The sequence below is a fragment of the Neophocaena asiaeorientalis genome, unplaced genomic scaffold, assembly GCF_003031525.2.
Source record: "Neophocaena asiaeorientalis asiaeorientalis breed wild unplaced genomic scaffold, Neophocaena_asiaeorientalis_V1.1 scaffold332, whole genome shotgun sequence".
NCBI lineage: Eukaryota > Metazoa > Chordata > Mammalia > Artiodactyla > Phocoenidae > Neophocaena > Neophocaena asiaeorientalis.
In genome coordinates this window covers 2,387,321-2,411,212 of record NW_020173111.1, presented here as the reverse complement: position 1 = coordinate 2,411,212, position 23,892 = coordinate 2,387,321, and the positions used below count along the sequence as shown (strand labels likewise).

Here is a 23,892-nt window from a genome sequence, read left to right as displayed (position 1 = left end):
CGACATGTGGGATCTTCCCGGTCCGGGGCACGAACCTGTGTCCCCTGCATCGGCAGGCGGACTCTCAACCACTGCACCACCAGGGAAGCCCTAACTTGCATTTTATAACTAATGATGTTTAGCACCTTTTCATTTGCTTACTGGCTAGTTATCTTTTTTATGTAGTACTCATTCAAGTCTGCCCATTAAAAAAAATTGGGCTGTCTGTCTTTTTCTTAACATGTATGTTCTTGATAAATTCTGGATACACACACTTGGTTATATATAATGTACTATAAATATTTTCTCCTAGTCTGTGGTCTGATTTTTCACTCTCTTAAATGTATCTTTTGATGAATGAAAGTTCTTAATTTTAATGAAGTTCTATTTAACAATTTTTCCTATGGTTCCTATGGTTTATAATTTTTGTGTCTTAAAATCTTTTTGTCTACTTCAAGGTCATGAAGAAATTTCTTCTAGAAGTTTTATTGTTTAGTTTTCACATTTAGGTCTTGGATTCATCCTAAACTACTTATCTCAAAAGTATAAGACAAGGGGTAAAGATTCATGTTTCCATGTGCAGATAGGTGATTGACCTAGAACCATTTATTAAAAAGACCATCTTTTCCCCATTTCTTTTGTAGTGGCACCTTTGTAATAAATCAGATGACCATATATATGTGGATCTCTGAATTTTATTTTAAATATGTGTGTGTATAAAGATTTGAAGGAAATAAGATTTGTTAACAGTTGCTACAGTGTGGTGGTAAGGTTGTGGGTAATTTTGATTTGTCTTCTTTTTGGTATTTTTCTACACCAACCGTAATACTATTTTAATACTCAGAAAAAAGAGATAAAATATTTTTCTAAAATATTACAAGGGTAGACACCATTGAGGGTGCAGTTTCTGGGAGATAGAGGAAGGGTTAGGCTGGACAGTAAGTAGGAGGGCTTCCTGCTTTAGGGAAGAATCCAGGCTAGTAGATGAGGAGGAGAGAATTCAGAGTTTGTCTGACAGGTTATCTTCTGAGTAACCTCAGTTTCCAGGAAAGGGTGGTGTAGGAGACTGAGGGTGAGGAAAATGGAAATGATCATTTTCCATAATGTTGTGTTGTAAGTACACATTGCTTAGCGGTTTATAAAACACTTATAAGCCTGCTTCTGTGTTCCTCTCAACAGTCCTGTGGGCTGGGCAAGCCCCCGTGATTACATCCATTTTATTTATTTAAATTTATTTATTTTTATTTTATTTATTGTTGGCTGTGTTGGGTCTTCATTGCTGCACGCGGGCTTTCTCTAGTTGCCGCGAGCAGGGGCTACTCTTCGTTGAGGTGCACGGGCTTCTCATTGTGGTGGCTTCTCTTGCTGTGGAGCACAGGCTCTAGGCGCTTGGGCTTCAGTAATTGTGGCACACGGGCTCAGTAGTTGTGGCTCGTGGGCTCTACAGCGCAGGCTCAGTGGTTGTGCATGGGCTTAGTTGCTCCGTGGCATGTGGGATCTTCCCGGACCAGGGCTCAAACCCATGTCCCCTGCATTGGCAGGCAGATTCTTAACCACCGCGCCACCAGGGAAGTCCCTACAACCATTTTACAGATAAGGAAACAGATGCTCTCTGAGTCCTGTTCAAGCATCCACTAAGGACCATTTTATGCCGAGCCTTGTGTCAGTTCTGGGTCCACAAATAAGTCATACTTCCTATCTGCCCTCAGGCAGCTCCTAGCAGAGAAAACAGTTAAGTACATGGACAATTAAAATCTAGTGTGTAAAAAAAAAAAAAAAAATCTAGTGTGTAAATACTATGAGAGATAAATTCAAGATGATGTAGGGGTGGACTTCCCTGGTGGTGCAGTGGTTAAGAACCCTCCTGCCAATGCAGGGGACATGGGTTTGAGGCCTCGTCCGGGAAGATCCCACATGCCACAGGGTAACTAAGCCCGTGCACCACAACTACTGAGACTGTGCTCTAGAGCCCGTGAGCCACAACTACTGAGCCCGCATGCCACAACTACTGAGCCCGTGTGCCACAACTACTGAAGCCCACACGCCTAGAGCCTGTGCTCTGCAACAAGAGAAGCCACTGCATGAGAAGCCCACGCGCTGCAGCACAGAGTAGCTGCTGCTCGCTGCAACTAGAGAAAGCCAGTGCGCAGCAACGAAGACCCCACACAGCCAAAAATAAATTAATTAAAAATAAAGATGACGTGGGGGTGACTCTTTTTCTCCCAGTTTTGAAAAAATTATGCAAGTGATATATGTGTTAGAAATACAGATAAGAAAAAGAAAAAAATCAGTCACAGTCCTTCTGCCAAGACATAACCCCTACTTACACTTTGATATAATGTCTTTTAAACCTCGTTCTCTCTCTGAGACATACACACATGTACACACATAACACACACACAAACATTATGAAACAATAAATGAAATCCTGCTATCATAGCATTCTATAATTTGCTCTTCCTCAGTATATTTTAAGTCAGTAAATACAAATCTAGATACAATTTTTGATGACTTTCTGGGTAGTATTCAACATGTGGATGTATCAAAATTTATTCAACCTCTTACATTTATTTCTAATATTTAATGACTCTAAACAATGTTGTAAAGAACTTTTAAACCCATCTTGGTGCACTTTTCCAGTTATTATTTTATGATTAATTATCAGAGAAAATTGATCAATTTACTTTCCCACCTGTATCTCTAAACCTGGCTAACAGTGGACATTTTTATTTATTTTTTTAATTTGATAGGTGGAAAATGGCATCCCGTGTAGTTTTGTTTGTATTTCAGATGAGTAATTTTTTCATAATTACGGGCCATTTATATTTCTTCTCTTTTAATAGCCTGTTCCTTTTTTGGCTATATTTATTTTGGAGTATTGGGGGTTTTTCTTATGGAAGCAGAAGAGCTCTTTACATATTGTTGATAATAATTCTTTGTCACAGAGTTGCAAAATCTTTTTTCCAGTTTTCTCTTGCCTTTAGATCATACTTTTTTTGAAGCTCATTTGGGAGAATAGTCATGATAGGAAGAACATTCCAAAAGGAAAGAGTAATGAGAAATTTGCCCTCTTAGATATAAAATGTATTATAAAGCTACCATCCTTAAAGTATTGTGGAACTGACACAGGAACACACAGAAAGGTCACTGGATACAACTCAGAAACAGATCCAAGAATATATGAGTTCGGTAGGTGATGGTGGTGTGTGGATAGCTGGCTATTACAAAAATTATATTCGATTTCTTTCCCACTCCAGAATTAAAATGAATTCCAGATGGATTAAAAATGTAAAAAAATTGTAAAAAAACAAAATTAATCCTCTTGTTGTGGGCAGTAACCAGGGGGAAAAAATGCGCTTTGCCTACCTTAAAAACCCCCCAAAAACATTTTGCAACAAATACCCGAAAGGAAGTGTGCGAGTTAACCACGTGGAGGTAAAGAGAGGCTTGGAAGGGCACTCCAGGCTCAGGGAACCAGTTCGTGCAAAGGTCTGGAGGCTGAAAGACGGCAGCATGCCCACTCCAAAGAGCGGGTCAGAAATCGAACTTAGGGCGCACAAAACGGATCCGGGGCTGAGTCCAGGTCCGCCCCCACAGGCCTTCTTAATTGTAAAATAGCACTTTTCCCATATATGGTACTTAATGTCTGTTCTGGTAGAATGACATGGGTCAGGGAAAACAGCTCGCGGGGCGGGGTGTCAGAAACCCGGACTTCCCCAGTCTGCTCCAGCCTGGCCTTGCTCTACAGCGCAGGCTCAGTGGTTGTGCATGGGCTTAGTTGCTCCGTGGCATGTGGGATCTTCCCGGACCAGGGCTCAAACCCATGTCCCCTGCATTGGCAGGCAGATTCTTAACCACCGCGCCACCAGGGAAGTCCCTACAACCATTTTACAGATAAGGAAACAGATGCTCTCTGAGTCCTGTTCAAGCATCCACTAAGGACCATTTTATGCCGAGCCTTGTGTCAGTTCTGGGTCCACAAATAAGTCATACTTCCTATCTGCCCTCAGGCAGCTCCTAGCAGAGAAAACAGTTAAGTACATGGACAATTAAAATCTAGTGTGTAAAAAAAAAAAAAAAAATCTAGTGTGTAAATACTATGAGAGATAAATTCAAGATGATGTAGGGGTGGACTTCCCTGGTGGTGCAGTGGTTAAGAACCCTCCTGCCAATGCAGGGGACATGGGTTTGAGGCCTCGTCCGGGAAGATCCCACATGCCACAGGGTAACTAAGCCCGTGCACCACAACTACTGAGACTGTGCTCTAGAGCCCGTGAGCCACAACTACTGAGCCCGCATGCCACAACTACTGAGCCCGTGTGCCACAACTACTGAAGCCCACACGCCTAGAGCCTGTGCTCTGCAACAAGAGAAGCCACTGCATGAGAAGCCCACGCGCTGCAGCACAGAGTAGCTGCTGCTCGCTGCAACTAGAGAAAGCCAGTGCGCAGCAACGAAGACCCCACACAGCCAAAAATAAATTAATTAAAAATAAAGATGACGTGGGGGTGACTCTTTTTCTCCCAGTTTTGAAAAAATTATGCAAGTGATATATGTGTTAGAAATACAGATAAGAAAAAGAAAAAAATCAGTCACAGTCCTTCTGCCAAGACATAACCCCTACTTACACTTTGATATAATGTCTTTTAAACCTCGTTCTCTCTCTGAGACATACACACATGTACACACATAACACACACACAAACATTATGAAACAATAAATGAAATCCTGCTATCATAGCATTCTATAATTTGCTCTTCCTCAGTATATTTTAAGTCAGTAAATACAAATCTAGATACAATTTTTGATGACTTTCTGGGTAGTATTCAACATGTTAAGAAATCAAAATTTATTCAACCTCTTACATTGTACATTTATTTCTAATATTTAATGACTCTAAACAATGTTGTAAAGAACTTTTAAACCCATCTTGGTGCACTTTTCCAGTTATTATTTTATGATTAATTATCAGAGAAAATTGATCAATTTACTTTCCCACCTGTATCTCTAAACCTGGCTAACAGTGGACATTTTTATTTATTTTTTTAATTTGATAGGTGGAAAATGGCATCCCGTGTAGTTTTGTTTGTATTTCAGATGAGTAATTTTTTCATAATTACGGGCCATTTATATTTCTTCTCTTTTAATAGCCTGTTCCTTTTTTGGCTATATTTATTTTGGAGTATTGGGGGTTTTTCTTATGGAAGCAGAAGAGCTCTTTACATATTGTTGATAATAATTCTTTGTCACAGAGTTGCAAAATCTTTTTTCCAGTTTTCTCTTGCCTTTAGATCATACTTTTTTTGAAGCTCATTTGGGAGAATAGTCATGATAGGAAGAACATTCCAAAAGGAAAGAGTAATGAGAAATTTGCCCTCTTAGATATAAAATGTATTATAAAGCTACCATCCTTAAAGTATTGTGGAACTGACACAGGAACACACAGAAAGGTCACTGGATACAACTCAGAAACAGATCCAAGAATATATGAGTTCGGTAGGTGATGGTGGTGTGTGGATAGCTGGCTATTACAAAAATTATATTCGATTTCTTTCCCACTCCAGAATTAAAATGAATTCCAGATGGATTAAAAATGTAAAAAAATTGTAAAAAAACAAAATTAATCCTCTTGTTGTGGGCAGTAACCAGGGGGAAAAAATGCGCTTTGCCTACCTTAAAAACCCCCCAAAAACATTTTGCAACAAATACCCGAAAGGAAGTGTGCGAGTTAACCACGTGGAGGTAAAGAGAGGCTTGGAAGGGCACTCCAGGCTCAGGGAACCAGTTCGTGCAAAGGTCTGGAGGCTGAAAGACGGCAGCATGCCCACTCCAAAGAGCGGGTCAGAAATCGAACTTAGGGCGCACAAAACGGATCCGGGGCTGAGTCCAGGTCCGCCCCCACAGGCCTTCTTAATTGTAAAATAGCACTTTTCCCATATATGGTACTTAATGTCTGTTCTGGTAGAATGACATGGGTCAGGGAAAACAGCTCGCGGGGCGGGGTGTCAGAAACCCGGACTTCCCCAGTCTGCTCCAGCCTGGCCTCGCCCTGGGTCTGGCAATGCGCCAAAATCCCGGCCGGGAGGCCTCTGAGAGTCTAATCCTCCTGATTGGACTTTCTCTGTGTCAATCCTCCTCCTGGAACCTGGTTGTTTGTTGGGCCCGCCCTAGGGGGCGGGGCTCCCGCCTAGGAAGCGTGGGGGAAGGTGGAGAGGGTGGAGGTGGGGGCGAATGGGGAGAATGAATTCCCTCCCCTCTGGCCCCATAGGCTCCGCCCGCTGCCTTCCCACAGGTCAATATGTCTGTCCATCATGACCAGAAGCGGGCTGGAGTGGGTGAGACAACTCGGGAGGCGGATTCGTCCCGCCAGGCTCCGCCCCTCAGCCGGCGCCCCGCTCGGAATGGGCCCGCGCGGAGAGGGCGGGGCGGGAAGGAGGCGAGGAGCAGAGCAGGGTGCGGTGAGGCGCGCATATCACCGCGGTTCCTGAGCAGGGTACCGAAGGCTGAGCGAGGCTGACCTGCTGCAGCTCCCGCCTCAGGCGCTCGTCCCATCCCGTAGTCGCCCGAGCGCTCGAGAAAGACCTCTCGGGAGAAGCAGCGCTTGTTCCCCGGGGCAGATCCAGGTTCAGGTGAGCGAGCCCCACCGGCGGGTCCCGCCCCAAGCAGGCGGGCGGCTACGGGACGCGCGGCGTCTGGGGCAAGCGGGCCGACGTGTGGTTCTTGGCCTCCGCGCAGCCGGCGACCGGCGCGGGCGGGCGCGAAAGCTGCGGGGCCGGTCCGGGGCACCGCATCCTTCGCTCCGGGAGGGTCTCCGGGACCTCTGCGCGGACGCTCCGGGAAGGCGCCGTTGGAAGCGAGGCCTCGTGGAGCAGAGGAAGGCTTCGGGGCCGAGCGCTCCCCGGAAACCCTGCGTTCCACCCGCCCCCTCCCGCTGGCGCACTCCGCCAGCCGGGCACCCGGGAGCCTCGACCTCCCCCTGCTGTCGGGGCAGGCGCCCCGCCCTCGCCTCGCCCAGTGCCCAAGTTGGGCAAACTTTTTAACCCCTTCTGGGGAGCCTCTGTCCCTTGGACCCAGCCGCACGGGTGAGGGTGAGGTGGGAGGCTCGGGGCGGGGGCTCCTTTGGAAGTTGCCGGGCGTTTTCGAAACGGAGGTAACGGGTAGGCGGGGACCGTTTGGCAACTGTCAGGGCGTCCTTCTGAGTCAGAATCGGACAGTCCTGCTGCAGACATTGCGCTCTGCTGTTTCACCCCTCCGCTCCAGACTTCCTCATTCGGCCGGCTGCGATCGGCTGGGCGGAGGAGGGGAACCAGGAGAGGTGCGGGTGGGTGCATGGGAAGGGGTACCCGGCGGAGACCGCGGCTCGAGGCAGGAAAGACTCCCCTCCTCCCCCACAGATCCTCATCCGTTGACTTTTGACTTCTGCTCCCCGGGAGAGGAAGGCCCGCACCAAGGTCCGCGGGCCCGGCGCGCACCTGATTCCAGCGCACCTGCGGGCCGCCCCAGCAGGGCGGGGGCGGGGAGAGCTGGGCCCTGCTCCTCTAGGATCCGGCCTGGGCTATCGCATCGTTCCCGTTTGGGCCAGATCCGGGGTTTTCTACTTACCTCCCACCCCCACCCCGCCCCATTTGTCCCTGTGCAGGGTCCTCACCCCATGCTATCCTCGGGCCACGCCGAGGGCGGGACTGCATCCCCCCCATCGCATGCCTCCCGAGAACCCCGGTGTCTCAAACAGGCCAAGTACCCTCCTGGACCAGGTTGCCGGCTGTCTTGAGGCGGGGGCAGGGCGAGCGTCTGGGCTGCTGTCTGCGGCCCCACCCAGCCGGTGTGGGGAGAAGGTTCCCGGGAAGTCCCAGGTCCTGGGGACCGGCGGTTCTCTCCGCTGGGCACTTGAGAGGCCCAGTCGTTTCTCGGTTCAGTGCACCCTTTCCTGGGTTTAACAGGATCGCAAAGTAACTGTTGAGTAACTGTCGAAGGGGAAGAGCCTTAGCGCCTTCCTGCAACACTGTGGCCATTTCTGACTATCTGAGCCTGTAACCTCACCGGGTGCTTTATCCCCTTTTTGGTAAGGAGGGAGGCTGCCTTAAGGCCTATTTAGTCAGCCACTTGATTAATATTGGTCAATCTACGTACAAGGCTGCTAGGGGTGGGGGGAGGGTACACAGATGTGTAACTGAGCAAATATTTAACTGGCTTCTCTGTGCCAGGGACTCTGCCAGGTGGTAGGGGGGTGAGGTTGAGCAAGACCTGGCCCCTGCCCTGGGGCATCTAAGGGAGAGCTGAAACAAATCTGCAGATGACTCTAATGTGAGGCAAAGATGACAGAGACCCCAGAAGGGTGCTGTGAGTCATGGGGATTGGGAGAAGGGAGCCAGCCTATCCGCGGGGGAACCCAGAGGCCTCTGCCCAGGGGCAGTTGACAGTCCTCCGGGGAAATAGTGGCCCAGTGACTGAAATACAAAAGCAGCCTGTGATGAGTGTCCCAAGCAGGCCGCAGACAAAGGACTCGAGGAATTCTGAGAGGGGGCCACTACTGTCTGGGATGAGGAGGGAAGCCGCCCCCAGGAAGGAGGACGTTGCAGGTTTGGCAAACCGAGGCAAGCATTCAGTGTTGGGAAAGTGAGGACTCATTTAGTGGATAATTGAGGGGTAATTAAAAACATCAAGAGATTGCTCCATGTAATTTGAGAGCCGCTGTGCCCCCAGATGGCTGCAGGGTGACACTGAAAAGCTCTACTCTTCACATTCAGCAAGTCCCGGCAGTGCCCGTGGGCAGATCCAGGTGCTGGGATTGGCAGGCTCTGGGGAAGGGCAGCCCAAGAGGTGCATTCTGTGGGGCTCCTAGTCTGAAGGGCATATGAGGGTAGAGGAAAGAGAGGGGCAGGGCTTTCTGGTTTTTATTTTTTATTATTTTTTTATTTTTATTTTTATTTTTTTTTGCGGTACGCGGGCCTCTCACCGTTGTGGCCTCTCCCGCAGCGGAGCACAGCCTCCGGACGCGCAGGCTCAGCGACCATGGCTCACGGACCCAGCCGCTCCGCGGTATGTGGGATCCTCCCGGACCGGGGCACGAACCCGTTTCCCCTGCATCGGCAGGCAGACCCCCAACCACTGCGCCACCAGGGAAGCCCTATTTTTTATTTTTAAACGTTTTAACCTAAGGGGTTGGAGATGGGACAACTTCCCTCTTACAGGATGAAGGACGCATGTTAATCACAGCCTGCCTCTTGCCCGTTTTTGCTCCAGAAAAAAACAAAACAAGGGCTTTTTAAAGGGAGAAAAGCACACTCAAAAATGCTGCATTGTTGTGTTGCCTGGTGGAGGGTATTGCTAGAAGCCAGGCTAGCTGTGCTTTCTTCACTTCCTCTTCCAGCTAATCCTTCCATAAAGTACTTAAGACAGCCCTTACCAGCTTGACATCTTTATTTCAAAAGGAGAGGAGGGCTTGGCTGTTGTTTTCCTGTGAGCCTGGCCCTACCCTTCTCTTGGAGGGGGAGAAGGAGAAACCCAAGGCAAAGGGAAAAAAGAAAAAAAAAAATCCGTGCCTGACAGCTTCCTCCCAAGCATCACGTTCCAAAAATATTTAGAATAACAAAATCTGTGTGTCTTCTTAATTAAACAAACGTCCTAATTTGCTGAGCATAATACAGCATCTCTGCCCGCAGGGGCAGGAAGTGCATTTTCCCTTTGTGCAGCCTCAGAGAGTCACTGCCTCTCGGCTTTAACCCTTGGTGTGCTGAGCCCCTGGGCTTAAGCCCTCTGGTGACGATGGTGTGGAACCCCGGCTGCCCCCTGGGAAGCAGTGAGCCTGTGACTTACGGAATCCCGTTCTTGAGAGCTGGGAAGAGTGGGGTCGTGAGCTTTGGCACTAGGCAGAGTTCAGCTCCCGACGCTGCCACTTATATGACTGTAGGCAAGTCATGTCACCTTCCTGAGCCTCAGTGTCCTCATCTGTAATATGGGAATCATGGTGCTTATCCTGCAGGGTTAGGTGTAAGAACTAAGAGAAATAAAGTATATAAAGGGCCTGATATATAGTGACTATGTACGTTTTTAACTTAACTCCTGGGGTGTCAGATGAGGAAACGGGAGGCGGGGTAGATGGATTTCCCGGCTTTTAGCGCAGTGCTGTTTGTACTTCTAAAACTGGCGTGCTTGTGTGTGTGCAGTGCTCATTGACCACAAAGCCCGAGTGGTGAAAACACAGGTGCTTCCGGGTCCCATCTGCTGATGCTTTTGGATGCTCTTGGTGATGAGCTTGTGCTCACTAGCCTTGTTGCAGGGCCCTGGCCCAGGCAGAGGGTACACAAACTCACTGCGATTTGAGTTCTCAAACACGGTTTCCGTGATCTAGGAGAGACCCAGGGGGTGACATGCAAAGAGCACTGGACTTAGTGTCTGGAGACCTGGCTTCTGGCTCTGGCTCCGGTTGGGGGAACATTTGATTTTGGTAGGAGGTGCCGTATCGCTCTGTAAAGGCATCATACCAGTTTATGTGTCCACCAATTATACCTGAAACATGCACTTTAATTTCTCCAAGATTAATTTTAATTTCTCCAAGATGCCCCAGTTTCTTAGGCACTCTCATGCCCTGTTGGTGGGAGTCTAAGTTGTAACAACTCTCTTTTGAGGAGGTAGTTTGGCAATATCTGTCAAAGCATTGTCTTTCTGACTGATTTCTAGGAACTCACCCGGCAGATAAACTCAGACGTGCAAAAGGAAATGTCCGAGGACATTCTTTTTAGCATCGTCATAGAAGAAGACAGGAAACAAGCTAACTGTCCATTAAGAGGGTCAAATAAATCATGGCACAGCTGTACAGTGGGAATCCTTGCAGCCCTTGAAAAAATGAGGCTGACCTATAGGTACCGATAGGCCATACTCTCCAAGATACATTGTAAGTGGATAAAACTAGAAGCAAAGTAGGATACGTGTTGCTCCCTTTTGGGTGAAACAGGGTATGTCGCCTGGGCTCTATGCACGGAAAGCTTACAGAAACCCGGGTAATAGTGGTTGTCTCTAGATAGGGCCCAGGAAGCCGGAGTCCGGGGTGAGCATTACTTTTTTCACTAAATGCCTTTTCACATGCGTTGCCCTTAAATAGTCAAAAATTCAAAATTTTCTTAGTTTTATTATCTATACAAATAAGTGGTTGGCTGGCCAGTCTTAGAGGTCTCCGCTTTAAAATGCATTTTGCTCAGGTTCCCAGATTGCACACTGAGTGCCTATTGTGTGCAGGGAGGGAGGAAGACTCTTAAAAATGGGCTGAATTGCTCTGTGGTTGGAACATTTTTGGGCCTGTTTTCTTCTCCATGATGTCATATTATCACCAGAGTAACCCCTTTAGACAAATGTCTACTCTGATCCACTCCCTCGTGTTCTGGAAAATGGTAGATGATTGCTTTTTCTCTGCAGTAAGGGAAAAGGAAGCCTGCAAGATGTGTCTGGAAAGTATTTCAGGATGCCTCTTTGCCAGCTTTCCCACAATCCCCCTGGCTCCAAACGGTCCTCTTGTCCTTGCCTGGGGAGACCACCCTGACCAGAAGACCAGACCTTTATTCTCTTGGGTCCTCCTCACTTGGAAACTTGGGGTCATTGCAACCCACCCCATCTCCGGTTGTCCCTCACACGTCTGGCCTGTGGTTTTTATGTATTAATAACATTGGAAAAGCCCAAATTCTTGAGAAGATGTGATCAGAGGGGTGCTTTGAATTGGAGGGCCCCGATCCCCCTCTCAAGGAGGACTGCCTTAGTCTTGCATGATGTGGGCCCCGGAGAAGACGTAGGCTCTGCTCACCACCGAGTTGGTGCTTTCAGCCGGTGGAAGACCCCTTCAGGGTCTCGGGCAGGGCTGTGTCCCTCCCAGGCAGCCTGTAGGCCTCCTGGAAAGATGGCGTGAGTCACACAGGAGTACCCCAAATGAGCCAGCGTCTAAACTGGGCCTGCCACCCCGTGGGCGGGCGGTTTGAAGTCTGGATGCCAACCTGTATCTGCCCCCTCTGCCCGCACCTGCCCCTCAGGCTTTGAGGGCACCAGATATTTGGGGAGCTGCCCCCTTGTGTCTGATGCGGGTCTCTTTAAAAAGTAACTGAGGCAGGCAGGCTGCTGTTGGACTTTCTGAGGCCCCCATTCTGCCCACTGGTTTCTCCAGCCTGAGGTGATTCAGCACCCAGGATGGGACACAGCACACCCGGGCCTGGGCAGGTGGGCCCAGAGAAGGCTCCTGGCCGACCTTTGGCTGAGGGCGAGGCCGTGTAGGGAGTTTCTCCGCAGCCTGACTCTCAGGTTCTCGCAGCGGTGTCTTCAGCAGCTGCCTTCGTCTCTAGCCTGGGTGGGGAAGCCTCCTGTTGTGGCTGGAGGGAACCTTGCAGGGCCTTCTGGAAGTTGCCACTGAAGGGTATGGCTTCCTGCCTGGGCAGGTTGGGCTGTGGCCTGCAGGGAGGTCGAAGGTGCAACTGACCTTCCCCCCGCCTGCAGGTCACTTCCTCGGGGCCTCTCAGAGGTCCTTGGTCCTTATGGTCCTTACCGTGTTGCCCAGAGGACCAGGGGTCCTCCAGGGGAGTCCCTCTCTCACCTCCATGGACGTTATTTTGGGAACTTCCATCTCAGGTTTTCTTTTCCTTTCATTTAACTCTAATCCTGAATGATGCCCCGCTTAAAAGGAAAATCAACAGCGACAGGACAGTCCTCCCTACTGAATTTGCTTAGGATTATAGAATGTCTGAGCTGGAAGGGGTCTTAGGGATAGTGTCATTTTTGCCGCCTCCCCCCGCAGTTAGAGGAGTGAGTCGCCCAAGCTCATTCTGTGAGTTGGTAGAAGAAAGCTCTGGCCCCTGGTTTCCCTTAACCCCAGTGCCTTTCTCTCAAAATCATGTGGCCTCGCTTAAAAGTGGTTTTGAGCTGTTATCATGCCTTTCCTCAACTTTATGCACTGTTTAGCCCAGCAACACGTACTTAGCTCCTTTAATCTTCCCTCAAGAGTCTGTTTTTCCACACCCTTAATCTTTTTCTTTTGCGGGGTGGGGGGGGAGGGGCCCAAGGGTTAAGAAATGGGGTGGGAAATGTTTCGGGTTTCTCTGAACTTCTTCCAGTTGGACAGTTCCACTTGGCCTGGAAGTTCCTGCAGCTCAAAAATCAATATTTCACATGGGGCAGTGCCAGGCAGTGAGCGGGTGGGCCACTCAGAGAGCCACACCAGCTTTCCACGGTCCTTCAGCCAGTCCTGGTTTCTAGTAATTTTAGACGTCACTTAACGTCTTGGGTGATCGCTGTGTTGTATCTTTGATACAAAACCCATGTAGAGGGAACCAAACCAGGGCTTTGGGATCTGGTGGAGCTAGGACCAGACCCTTGCCTTTCCTCCCACTGCTAGGCTGGAGCCTCAGTTTCCTCATCGACCACATGGAGATGTCGCTTTTGTAGGCTTGTTGTAATTTACATATAAACATACGCCAAGTGGGCCAGTTCTTTTCCTCCTCCTCTTCCTCCCTTTTGCAGGTCGTCACCAACATCCTCTGTCCTCCGGTGTTTGGAGATGTATGTTCAGGTTTTAAAGATTTTGAATTTGCGCAACAAGCCCGTCCCTCGATAACATGGTGCGGTGAGATGACTGAGGAACCTGCGAAAGTTTCCCTGGGCTTGGAGGCTGACGTTTTCCAGGCCTGCAGCCTTTGCATTCTTCTCCTCAGACCGTACAGTTCAACTGGTGACTGATCGGAGTCGGTTTAAGCATTTTTTAAAAAGCTATTATAAAGCTGCCAGGGCACCTTTTTTTTGGGTTGTCTGTGTTCAAAAGCCGCCACATTTCCTGTGTTTTGCATTAAGTCACAGGGCTGGAGAAGGCAGCTTCCTGTCTGATAAACATAAAGACGAGGCATTTGGAACCATTTGGGTGACTTAATCTAACTGGGCTGGAATGGGGGAGAAGGTTTTAGACCCCACTGAACTGAGAGGTCAGAGGTGGGGTCTTCTTTCATCTCTCCATCCCCAGTTTCTCGCCAGCGCCGGGCATGGACTTGACCTCTCGTCCTTGTTGCACGAGTGGAGTTCAGGTCTCACTGGTACCTGTGCCCGTAAGCCCGGGGACGCGGGGGGCCAGGCAGCCAAAGGTCTAGATTGCCATTTAGTGATCTCTCCATTTCATAAAAGGCGGATGCTCGGTACTTGTCTGGAAGTCTCTGGGATAAGAAAGTTGGTGGCAGGGAGCTATTTTAATTTTGTCTGTTTTTTAATATTGAAGAGCCAGCTGTTGGGTATTGATCCCAAATTTCTTGGCCAAGTCAGTCGTCAAAGATGCCTTGGGCTCCTGCTGTGTGGCCTGCCCTGTGCTGGGCCTGCTGGGGCTTCAGTGGGGACGAGGGCAGAGAGCCCATCCCTGGCCTCAGGAGCCTTACCCTTTATTAGGGAGTTGGGACACTGGGACGGAGACTTGGGACGTGAGGCAGCCCGTGCCACCCTGAGTGAGCAGGGATTTCTGGGCATCTTGAGCCAGTTTCCTGGAGCCTAGGATCATCTGGGAGGAAGAGGGAAGATGAGGAAGGTGGGCAAGGAAGGAAGGAAGAGGCTCTGGTGGAGGGACGCTGGCCTGGTAATCAGGATATCTAGGTTGAAGTCCCAGCCCTGCCTGTAATAGTAATAACAATAAGAGTTAAATCTTATTGACCCCTTGCTAGGTGCCAGGTGCTGTGCTAGTGCTTTTACATGAATTCTCTCATTTAATTCACTCCCAGGAGGTAGGAAGTTAATCCCCATTTTACAGATGAGACTGAGCAGGGATTCAGGCTCAGGCGCTCTGACCCCTGTGTGTCCTTACTGATGCCCTTCCCTCCTGGGCTTGCCTGTGCCCACTTGGCAGTGAGGGGTTGGACTGGTCCCTGAGTCCTCCTTCCTCGCCAGTGGCCAAGAATTAATGAAAAGAGTAGGGCTTTGGGCCGGGGCAGGACGGGGCACCTCACCCCTAGTGCAGTTAGCTGTTTGGAGCGAGGTTGCCAGTTCGATAGTGTTGCCTTGGCTACTGACTTCACCTTTAACTTCAACCGACCATTTTTCAAATGTGTGTGTGTTTTGTCCTAAGGGAGGGCAGCGTAAATCCCGGCTGCCATGCCTGCCTGCTGTTGGTGGGGCCCTGGCTGGTCCTCACTGGGAGCCAGCCAGCCAGAGGGCCCGCCACCATCTCCATAGTGGGCTCTTCTTGACATCAGCCCACTTGCAGACTTGCATTCCTTCCTGCTTCATTTGTCCATCTGTCTATCATCATTCAGTAACCACTCCTCAGAGCTTTACAGTGTATGCTGGGTGCTTGCCTGGGTGCTGGGAATAAGGAGGGGAAGGAATCAGGGGCCCTTGTTTCCGGGAGCTGTTGGTGTCCCACCAGAGTGCTGGGGGCCCAGGGGGATCTGAGAAGGCTTCCTGGAGGAGGTAGCTTCTGAGCTGATTGCAAGGTAGGGATGTGGCACAGCACGTCCAGGGAACAGGGCTGGGACCTTGTTCATTCACTCAGACTTCGGTGGAGCTTTGTAAGGGTGATGCAGGTGGCCAAGGCCCTCTGAGTCACCCTGGGCTAGTAAAAGATTTCTTCTCCTTAGTGGCTCCAGGCCCCGGCCCCATCTCAAAGCCCCTTAAGCAGCCCAAATGGCCCATTAAGGTCTGCTTCCCTGTGCCATTTCCTGGGAAATGTGGCGGTCCGGGATTGCACTCCCAGGCCCTTAACCTCTGGGTGGCTGCTGGGAATTCTGCCTGTGCCCTCTGGTTATGTGGTCAGCAAGGACACTGTTCCCAGCTGAAGGATTTGGGATGACATTTTTCATGGAGTGTTGAGAGAGACAATTGTTCCTGGAATAGGTTCCCTTTTTCTTCTTTTAAATAATTTATTTTTTATTTTATTTTATTTATTTTTGGCTGCGTTGGGTCTTCGTTGTTGTGTGCGGGCTTTCTCTAGTTGCGGCGAGCGGGGCTACTCTTCGTTGCAATGCGCAGGCTTCTCATTGCTGTGGCTTCTCTTGTGGAGCATGGGCTGTAGGAGCACGGGCTTCAGTAGTTGTGGCATGTGGGCTTCAGTAGTTGTGGCACGCGGGCTCCAGAGCGCAGGCTCAGTAGTCATGGTGCACGGGCTTAGTTGCTCTGCAGCATGTGGGATCTTCCCGGACCAGGGCTTGAACTCGTGTCTCCTGCATTGGCAGGCGGATTCTTAACCACTGCGCCACCAGGGAAGCCCCTAGTTTCCCTTTTTAAAGTAAAAGAAAAGCGGGGAGGGGAGGTTTGTTTATAGCACAAACGATATAATAACAAACCTGGCAAGAAGCAAATTTGCCCCTCACTCCATCCACTGTTTGCATTTTTCTGGGTTTCCTGTCCATATACTTGCATATTTTACAAAATTAAATGCTAAAATTAAATATTAAATTAGATACCGTCGTGTGTTGTGGCTACTCAGTGCTGTAATATAAAGTTTCCTATGTTGCAGCAGTCTCCACAGTTATTATTTTAATGGCTATGTTATGGTCCACGGTGGGAAAGAACCATTATTGACTTTGCCAGAAAGTTCCATGGGTTTTATTGAGTCTTTTGGAAATTCATTCATGCAGCAAATACAGAAACTGTTGGGTGGTTAGGATGTAGATGAATGAGACATCCCAGATCCTGCCCTCAGGGGGCTCACAGTCTATACCCAGGGAAGAATCACTTCACTTGGGTGTCGTTGGTTGTGCTGGTGGTGAGCCCTGGAGAAAGTGGCAGCTTAGATGCCCTGGTAGAGCTGATGGAAAACAGGTAAAACCACTCTGTCATCAGTGGTGAGAAAGCGCAGGAACGTGGACCTGGGAGATCTTTCTGGGCTCATTGGAGGAAGATCTTTATGCCCTCCCTCCCCGAGTGGTTGGTTCATGCAGGTCTGGACCAGAAAACGCCCGGGGTGGCGTGGCGGTGGGCGGTAGTGAGGGACAGCGGCTCCGAGGGACCATGTCAGTGGTGGGGGGGAGGTTCTGGCCCTCCTGAGGGAGGCCCCTTGGTGACCACGGTGGGAGGCGGCCAAGGGTGGGGACATCTGAGAACCGTCCAAAGCCAGGCAGGCCACTTGGGCTGTGCTGTGGCTCCTGCCTCTGGGGAAGGAACCAACTGTGGCAACAAGTTGCAACAGTGTAGTTTTGTTGTAAAGAGGAAGTTGCAGAATCTTAGTGGCTGCTTTTAAGCAGACAGACCTTTACAACAGTAAAGGAGTTTTGGGGCGCGGGGCGGGGCTGGGTGTGAGGGGAGAAGGCGGGTGGTCAAGGGCCTAGAAACTGGGCTACAGTGTCTTTGCTCTGGTGTTTTCTTTCATTCCAGATTAATGGCTTCCTTGCCAAGGCTTCTTCCCTCTTTCCAGCTGCCCACTGCCCCTGTCCCCCAGCCCCAGCTTCTGGCTCAAGGGAGCCTGGCCTGAATGCTGCAGTCTTCCTAGAGCGCAGGAGAGAAGCCAGCCCCATCCCCGTGCCCACACCCCGAGGGAGTGAGAAGGGATGAGAGGGCCAGGGCGGGACGTGGTCACTGGGACACCTCCGTGGTGCTGTCTGTTTCAGGTTTTGCCGACCTCCTCGGGTCCCCTCTCCAGGCTGCAGCGGTGGTTTGGATCAGTACCAGGTCCGCAGGGTTGAGGTTTGAGTAGGAGAGCCCTGTCGTCCTCGGTGTGCTCCCCACTCCATCAAATACACACTCAGAAAACCAAAAACAAACCCTAAACCTCACCTAACCTTATTTTTTACATATTGACTTTAAATTAGTAATGAGAATAAACCATTAGCTGGGGATTTCAGCACTTAGTAGATTATAATGTTCCCTGGTGCTCAAGGTGAGGTCCAGTGTGTATCTTTTTTTTTTTTTTTTGATGGTACGTGGGCCTCTCGCTGTCGTGGCCTCTCCCGTTGCGGAGCACAGGCTCTGGACGCGCGTGCTCAGCGGCCATGGCTCACGGTCCCAGCTGCTCCGCGGCATGTGGGATCTTCCCGGACCGGGGCACGAACCCGTGTCCCCTGCATCAGCAGGCGGACTCTCAACCACTGCGCCACCAGGGAAGCCCCAGTGTGTATCTTTTTAAAATCTCCTGTCACCTTATTTACACTACTGTTTGGCGGTGATTATAGACTAGAGATTATCTTTGAATTTATACTATTTAAAATTATTTACCAGCTTTTATATTGGAGGAGGAGAGGTGGGGCAGGAATAGAGAATTAGATAAAGCAGAAGGAGGCAGCGGGGCGTGGGGAAGGGAGTGGGTGACTCTAGAAGTGGCAGCTGGGTTTAAATCCCATTTTCACTCAGTTTATTTATTCATTAAATATGTATCAAATGCTGGCTGTGTGCTAGAGTCTGTTTCAGTGATGGGGATACATGACTGAATAAAAGTGACCAAAGTCTGCGGTTGACATTCCAGTGGGGAGAAGCAGCCAGCAGCCAGCCAAACAGGCTCACCGTGGCAGGTCAGGGTGGTGGGCATACTGTAGAGAATGATGGTCAGGTGAAGGCATGTACAGAGCACCAAAGACCGGGCTGCTTAAACAACAGAAATTTATTTCTCACAGTTCTGGAGGCTGGAAGTCCAAGATCACAGTGTCTGCAGGGTTGGTTACTGCTGAGGTCTCTCTCCTTGGCTTGCAGATGGCCTCCCTATTGCAGCCTCTTCATTCAGTCTTCCCTCTTTGCACACATCCCTGTTGTGTCCCTGTGTCCAAACCCCCTCCTTTTACTAGGACACCAGTCAGATTGGATTAGGGCCCACCCTCATGGTCTCATTTTCACCTAAAGACCTCTTTAAAGACCCTCTCTCCAAATACAATCACATTCTGAGGTACTGGAGGTGAAGGCTGCAATATGTGAATTTGGGGGGCAGAGTGCAGACCATAAGAGAGGAGAGGGGAGTGGGTATGTGTCAGTGTCAGAGGAGGCCTCTCTAACCCAGGGACACTCTATCGGTCCCTCTAGGACTTCTCCCTACTTCACCAGTTGTTCCTTTAACTGCTTCGAGCCCCAGTTTGCTCACCTGTAAAATCTGGTTAATAAACCCATCTCGTGGTGTCCTTTGGGCAGCTAAATTGTGGAAGTCACTCCGTGCACTGTCTGGTTCATGGGGGACCCCCAGTAAATGTGTCCCCATACCCTCTCCTGCCCCCCGCCCGCCCTTGGTTCACAGAGCGCCTTTGCCTCCTGTCTTCTTTCATCCTCTCTGCTCCTGAGTTCCACTCGTGGACATCAAAGTGCCGCAGGAACCAGGCCCCCAGAATGGACCAGGGATGGACAGTTCTTAGGTCGCTCTGCCTTCCTTACAGGGGTGATGGCATCCCCGCCCATTCTTGTGGAGCAAGTGTTCTTGGAGATGACTTCTCCCCTCTGAGGAGCCATAAACACTCCCTTTACGTGAGCAAGAGGAAACGCTTGCGGGAAAACTCGTGCAGGGCTAGAAAATCCCAGTTGCTGGCCGAAGTGTTGGGTGGCTGCCTGCCAGGGAGAGCTTCCCTTGCTCTGTCAGCACCCACGCCCGCCCCCCACTGGTTTCTGTCTTAGCCCTTCTCGACCCTACTTGCTGGTGTCCCTGCCCTATTAGAGGACTTGCCACTGGAACCCTTGCACTGTATGTGGCCCACGGTAAGCACTTAATACATGCTTCAGAGAGGGGTGAATATATTCATACCGGAGCGTGAACCAAACAGACCTGGTTCAGCATGAGCGCTGTCGCTTAGCTCTGTGTGACCTTGGGTAGATGGCTTTATTTCTTTGGGGTCTGAGGTTTAACCACTGTGCCATGGTTCTGTCTGGTACTTGTGTACGTAGGCAGGGGACTTGGAGTCAGACCCTCTGTCCTAATTCGGATTCTCCCCTGTGCCAGCTCTTGGACCTTGGGGGAGTCATGCATCGTTCCTGTGCGTATGTTTCCTTGTCTGTGGAATGGGGAAAATAACTACCATGAGCGTTTTGGTGCTCAATAAAGTTTAGCTTTATTGTTTATTTGTTTTATTTACATACAGTTTCTCCAGCACAGTGCCAGGCTGTCTATTATAAATATATCTATTTTATCCATTTTTAACAAACCGATCTTCATGTACTTTTTCTATCACTGTGAAGTTTGAAGTCACACTCAGGTTACTGCAGTTGAAGTCTCCCAATCCCACGAGGGTGGCGGTATTGATGTTCCCATTTTAGAGCTGGGAAAATCGAGGCTCAAAGAACCTAAGTGCCTCACCCCAGGTAGTACGGGAGAGATCTCAGGTCCTCTCCCCGCTCCTCTAATTTTCAGGCCAGTGATTTTCCATATCTGCTTCCATTGCCTCTCTTGCCCTCTCATCCCACTTAACCCTTTAAGTGGATAGCGTCTGTGAAGCTGGGGGCTTGTAGACTTTCACGCTTTCGTACACAACCTTAATGCAGTGGTTGTCGGCCCGGTGCCTCCCTGGCTTATGGTGCCAGGTGTGAAATACAGCCTTCCCTGCTCCACTGGAGACACACATCCGTGGGCGGCAGGTGCGGGTGGGCGGCCAGGTGTGTGAGATGGGCTCAGCATGGCTCCTACAGGGAATCTTAGCTGTTCCCCCTCAGCCTTCCAGCACCGCTCCTGCCTCCTAGCTGCCTCCTGGCCACCTCCTAGCCCACCAGCCTGCCTTCTGCCCAGAGCTGGGCCCGCTGCCCCCCAGCCATCTCCTGCGCCTGCCAGGGCGTAGAGGAAGTGGCTGTATTGACCGAGCGCTCGTGAAAAATGCCTCATCACGGGATTAATCACTGGCCGCCGAGCCCAGTGGAATTCCCAAGGCCCCGTCCTCACTGTGGCTTCTCACCTCCCTCCAGACCTACCTGGAGTTGGTTCTGCCCACTCGCTGGCTGGCACTTGAAGCCTCACATCAGGGAGGAAGGAACAGACAGCGGCCTCCAAGGCCGAGACTGAAGATGCAGCATGGCAGCATCCCTCCCAGCCTCTTACCAGCCATGTGCCCTCAAAGTGCGGACACGCTGGGGACGCTGGGCCGAGGGCTCTTCCGGGTTGCAAACCCCCGTGTGCAGATCTTCACAGTCTACACACCTAGGGCAGACCAGTGTGACAGAGGCTGCAAAAGGATGGCTCTCTTCCCCTTTAAGACACGTCTCAGGCTTTAGTTATCCTTAGGTTGAAATAGCCAAGCCCCCGTCCCCTTCTGGCTTTCAGACAAGAATCTGAAGAATGTGATACTCCATTGAGGACCTGAGCAAAGATGGGGGCTGGGGCAGGATTCTGGGCCCTTGGGGGGACTTTCGCCTGCCGCCTTTGTGCTCCTGGACCTGGACATTCCAAACTGGCTGTGGTCGGGAGTGTGAACCACAGGCCTGTTAAATTCCTGCCTCCTCAGTGGGATCCGCAGGGGACAGCTGGGAGGGGCCGGGAGGGAAACCTCCCCCTTCTGACAAGCACATCTTAGAGAAATCGGGTTAAAGGAGTTTGCAGGTGAAACTTGCCTGATGCGAGGGGGCTTGCGTCGGCCGCTTGGGTGCTGGGTGGCAGGGAAGGTTTTGGGCCGTCCCCTTCCTGACCCATTGCTGACGGCCGGTCACCAGGTCTTCTTACCAGCCTTGCCTACTGCTCTGTGCCTCTGCTGCCTCTCTGCATGTTCAGAGCCTGCTGGGTAGGCGCAGACCCCGCGGTACAGGCAACAGCAGCTACTACTTGCACCCTGGGCTTTGGTTTCCTCATCTGCAAAGCAGGACGCTAACAGAACCTACCTCTGCGTTGTTGTGTGCAGTAGTGAGGTCTCACGTGAGAAGCACCCAGAACTAAGTGTCAGCATGGTCCTGCACTGTGGGCTTTGTGATTCCTGAGCAGATTAAGAAAGGGAGGTGCAGAATGCTTAAATTATGTTCCCAGGACTTTCCTGGTGGTGCAGTGGTTAAGAATCCACCTGCCAAAGCAGGGGACATGGGTTCGAGCCCTGGTCCAGGAAGATCCCACATGCCGCGGAGCAACTAAGCCCCTGCGCCACAACTACAGAGCCTGCGCTCTAGAGCCCGCGAACCACAACTACTGAGCCCGCGTGCCACAACTACTGAAGCCCACGCACCTAGAGCCTGTGCCCTGCAACAAGAGAAGCCACCGCATGAGAAGCCCACGCACCACAACGAAGGGTAGCCTCTGCTCGCCGCAACTAGAGAAAGCCCGCGTGCAGCAACGAAGACCCAACATAGCCAAAAATAAATTAAAAAAAAAAAATTATGTTCCCAGAATCCCTCAGCCAGTGAATGGAGACTCCAGTGCCCACATCCAGGTTGGCCGGATGTGTCCCATCCTGCACTGATCCCACAGCCTCTGTGGGGTGTGTGCGCACACGTCTGCGTGTGCACGTCTGTGTGGGGGGGAGGGGAGGCTTCGCCCAGGGCAGGCTGGTATGGCCGCATCTGGCCGCTCCCTAAGGCAGGGTCCACCACGGTTTCTCTCACACAGCTTCAGCCTTGGCCCCTCTGGGACCAGCCTGTGGCCCGGGCAAAGGAATGATTCTCAGCAGGTGGTTAAATAAGCGGCGGCCAGGTTTCTGGTGACAGATGTGGTGAGGTCATCCCTGCGGCCAGGCTCCCTGCTCAAGGACAGCTGGGCTGGCCGACCTTTCAGACACGGGTGCTAGCACACTATGCTCTAGGAGCTGTCATTCAATTTTTGTGTCAAGTGTGAAATAAGTGGGTTTTATCTTCACCCCGTGTGTGGCTCGTATTTGGGTCACTTTCTCCCGGGAGGGCGAAGGCTCTGGGATGCCGCTCGTGCAGCCTGGCCTTTCTGGAGGGCTTGTCTCTGCCCACCCTCCAGCCTGTGTGCCCAGGGCTGGCTCCATGCTGGCTCAGTGGTGAACAGGCCCAAGGGATGGAAACGAAAGGGAGACAGTTTGCCATCCAGTTTTGGATGTTTTGTTTCTGCAGTCCAGAGTGATCAGAGCAGCCCAGCGGACACGGCCTCCTGCTGTCACCATCCCGGGTCCTCTGCTTCCCAGACACACTCTCACTATTGGGCCATCCCGACCGCAGCCCCTCTGGAGGATGGTGAAGGAAGCAAAGCCTCTGAAGTCAGTTCACGTTGCCTTGGTGCAGAAGGAGGCCACTCCAGTGCCCCTTTGCCTTTGAGCTGTTAACCAGGGGGCTCCTAAAAGTCCATGGACTGTACTTGAGGGTCTCTGTGACCCCCTAAGATGGTACACAAAGGGTTCACAGCCCCCAACCAATTCTCAAAGGGGTCTTTGATGGCTGGAAGTGTTAAAAACCACTGATCTAGAGAAATGGGGACTTTGGGTTTCCTGTTTATAGAGTGTGTGTGTGTGTGTGTGTGTGTGTGTGTGTGTGTGTGTGTGTGTCTGTATAAACAGATGTGCAGAGGCATATCTGTTTATACACAGACACAGACACGCACACACACAGGCTATTATCAGGCAGGAGGGTCTGTTCATTATAGGGTTAGGTGACATTGTCCCAAGGATATAAATGTGAGGAGAGTACCCTTCCTGGGGCAGTGGGCTTTTCCTCTCCCATCTCATCTGTATGAAGCCTTTAATATAGCACTTCTGGGCATCTCTTCAGTGTGGGGCTCTGCCTGGAGCTTTGAGTGGTGATGTTTTGATAGTAGTGGATTTGATCTGTTGTTACTCTGCATACAGAAGAAACTGGGCTCTTCTTTCTTTCTGTCCTTGTGATTTTCCACCTGGGCTCCAGGTCCTCAAAAGATGTTTCCTAAACCCCAGGTCCAGACAGGTCACTTCACCTCCCTGAGCATCGGTCTCCCTCTTTTTTTAAGGGGGACGGTGGGGAGCAGGGAATGGGGCAGGGGCCGTAGGATACCTGCCATGGCTTTACTGAGGGTGTCGAGATCAAATGATGGGAGCAGCGGGGGACCAGCAGTCCAGCCCATGTCAGGTGACTGGGCTGCTACAGCTGCCACCTTACAGGCCGGA

At 50.8% G+C, this 23,892-nt stretch overlaps 1 protein-coding gene across 1 annotated transcript in view; it reads left to right on the top strand.

The window, feature by feature from the left end:
• Positions 1-6,408: 6,408 nt before the first annotated feature.
• The window catches only part of MYH9 (myosin heavy chain 9), a 93,525-nt gene continuing 76,041 nt past the window's right edge, over positions 6,409-23,892 (top strand). Inside the window, exon 1 of the mRNA XM_024743444.1 lies at positions 6,409-6,609. The gene's annotated coding sequence lies outside the window, so the exon portion shown is untranslated. The remainder of the gene's footprint in view (positions 6,610-23,892) is intronic.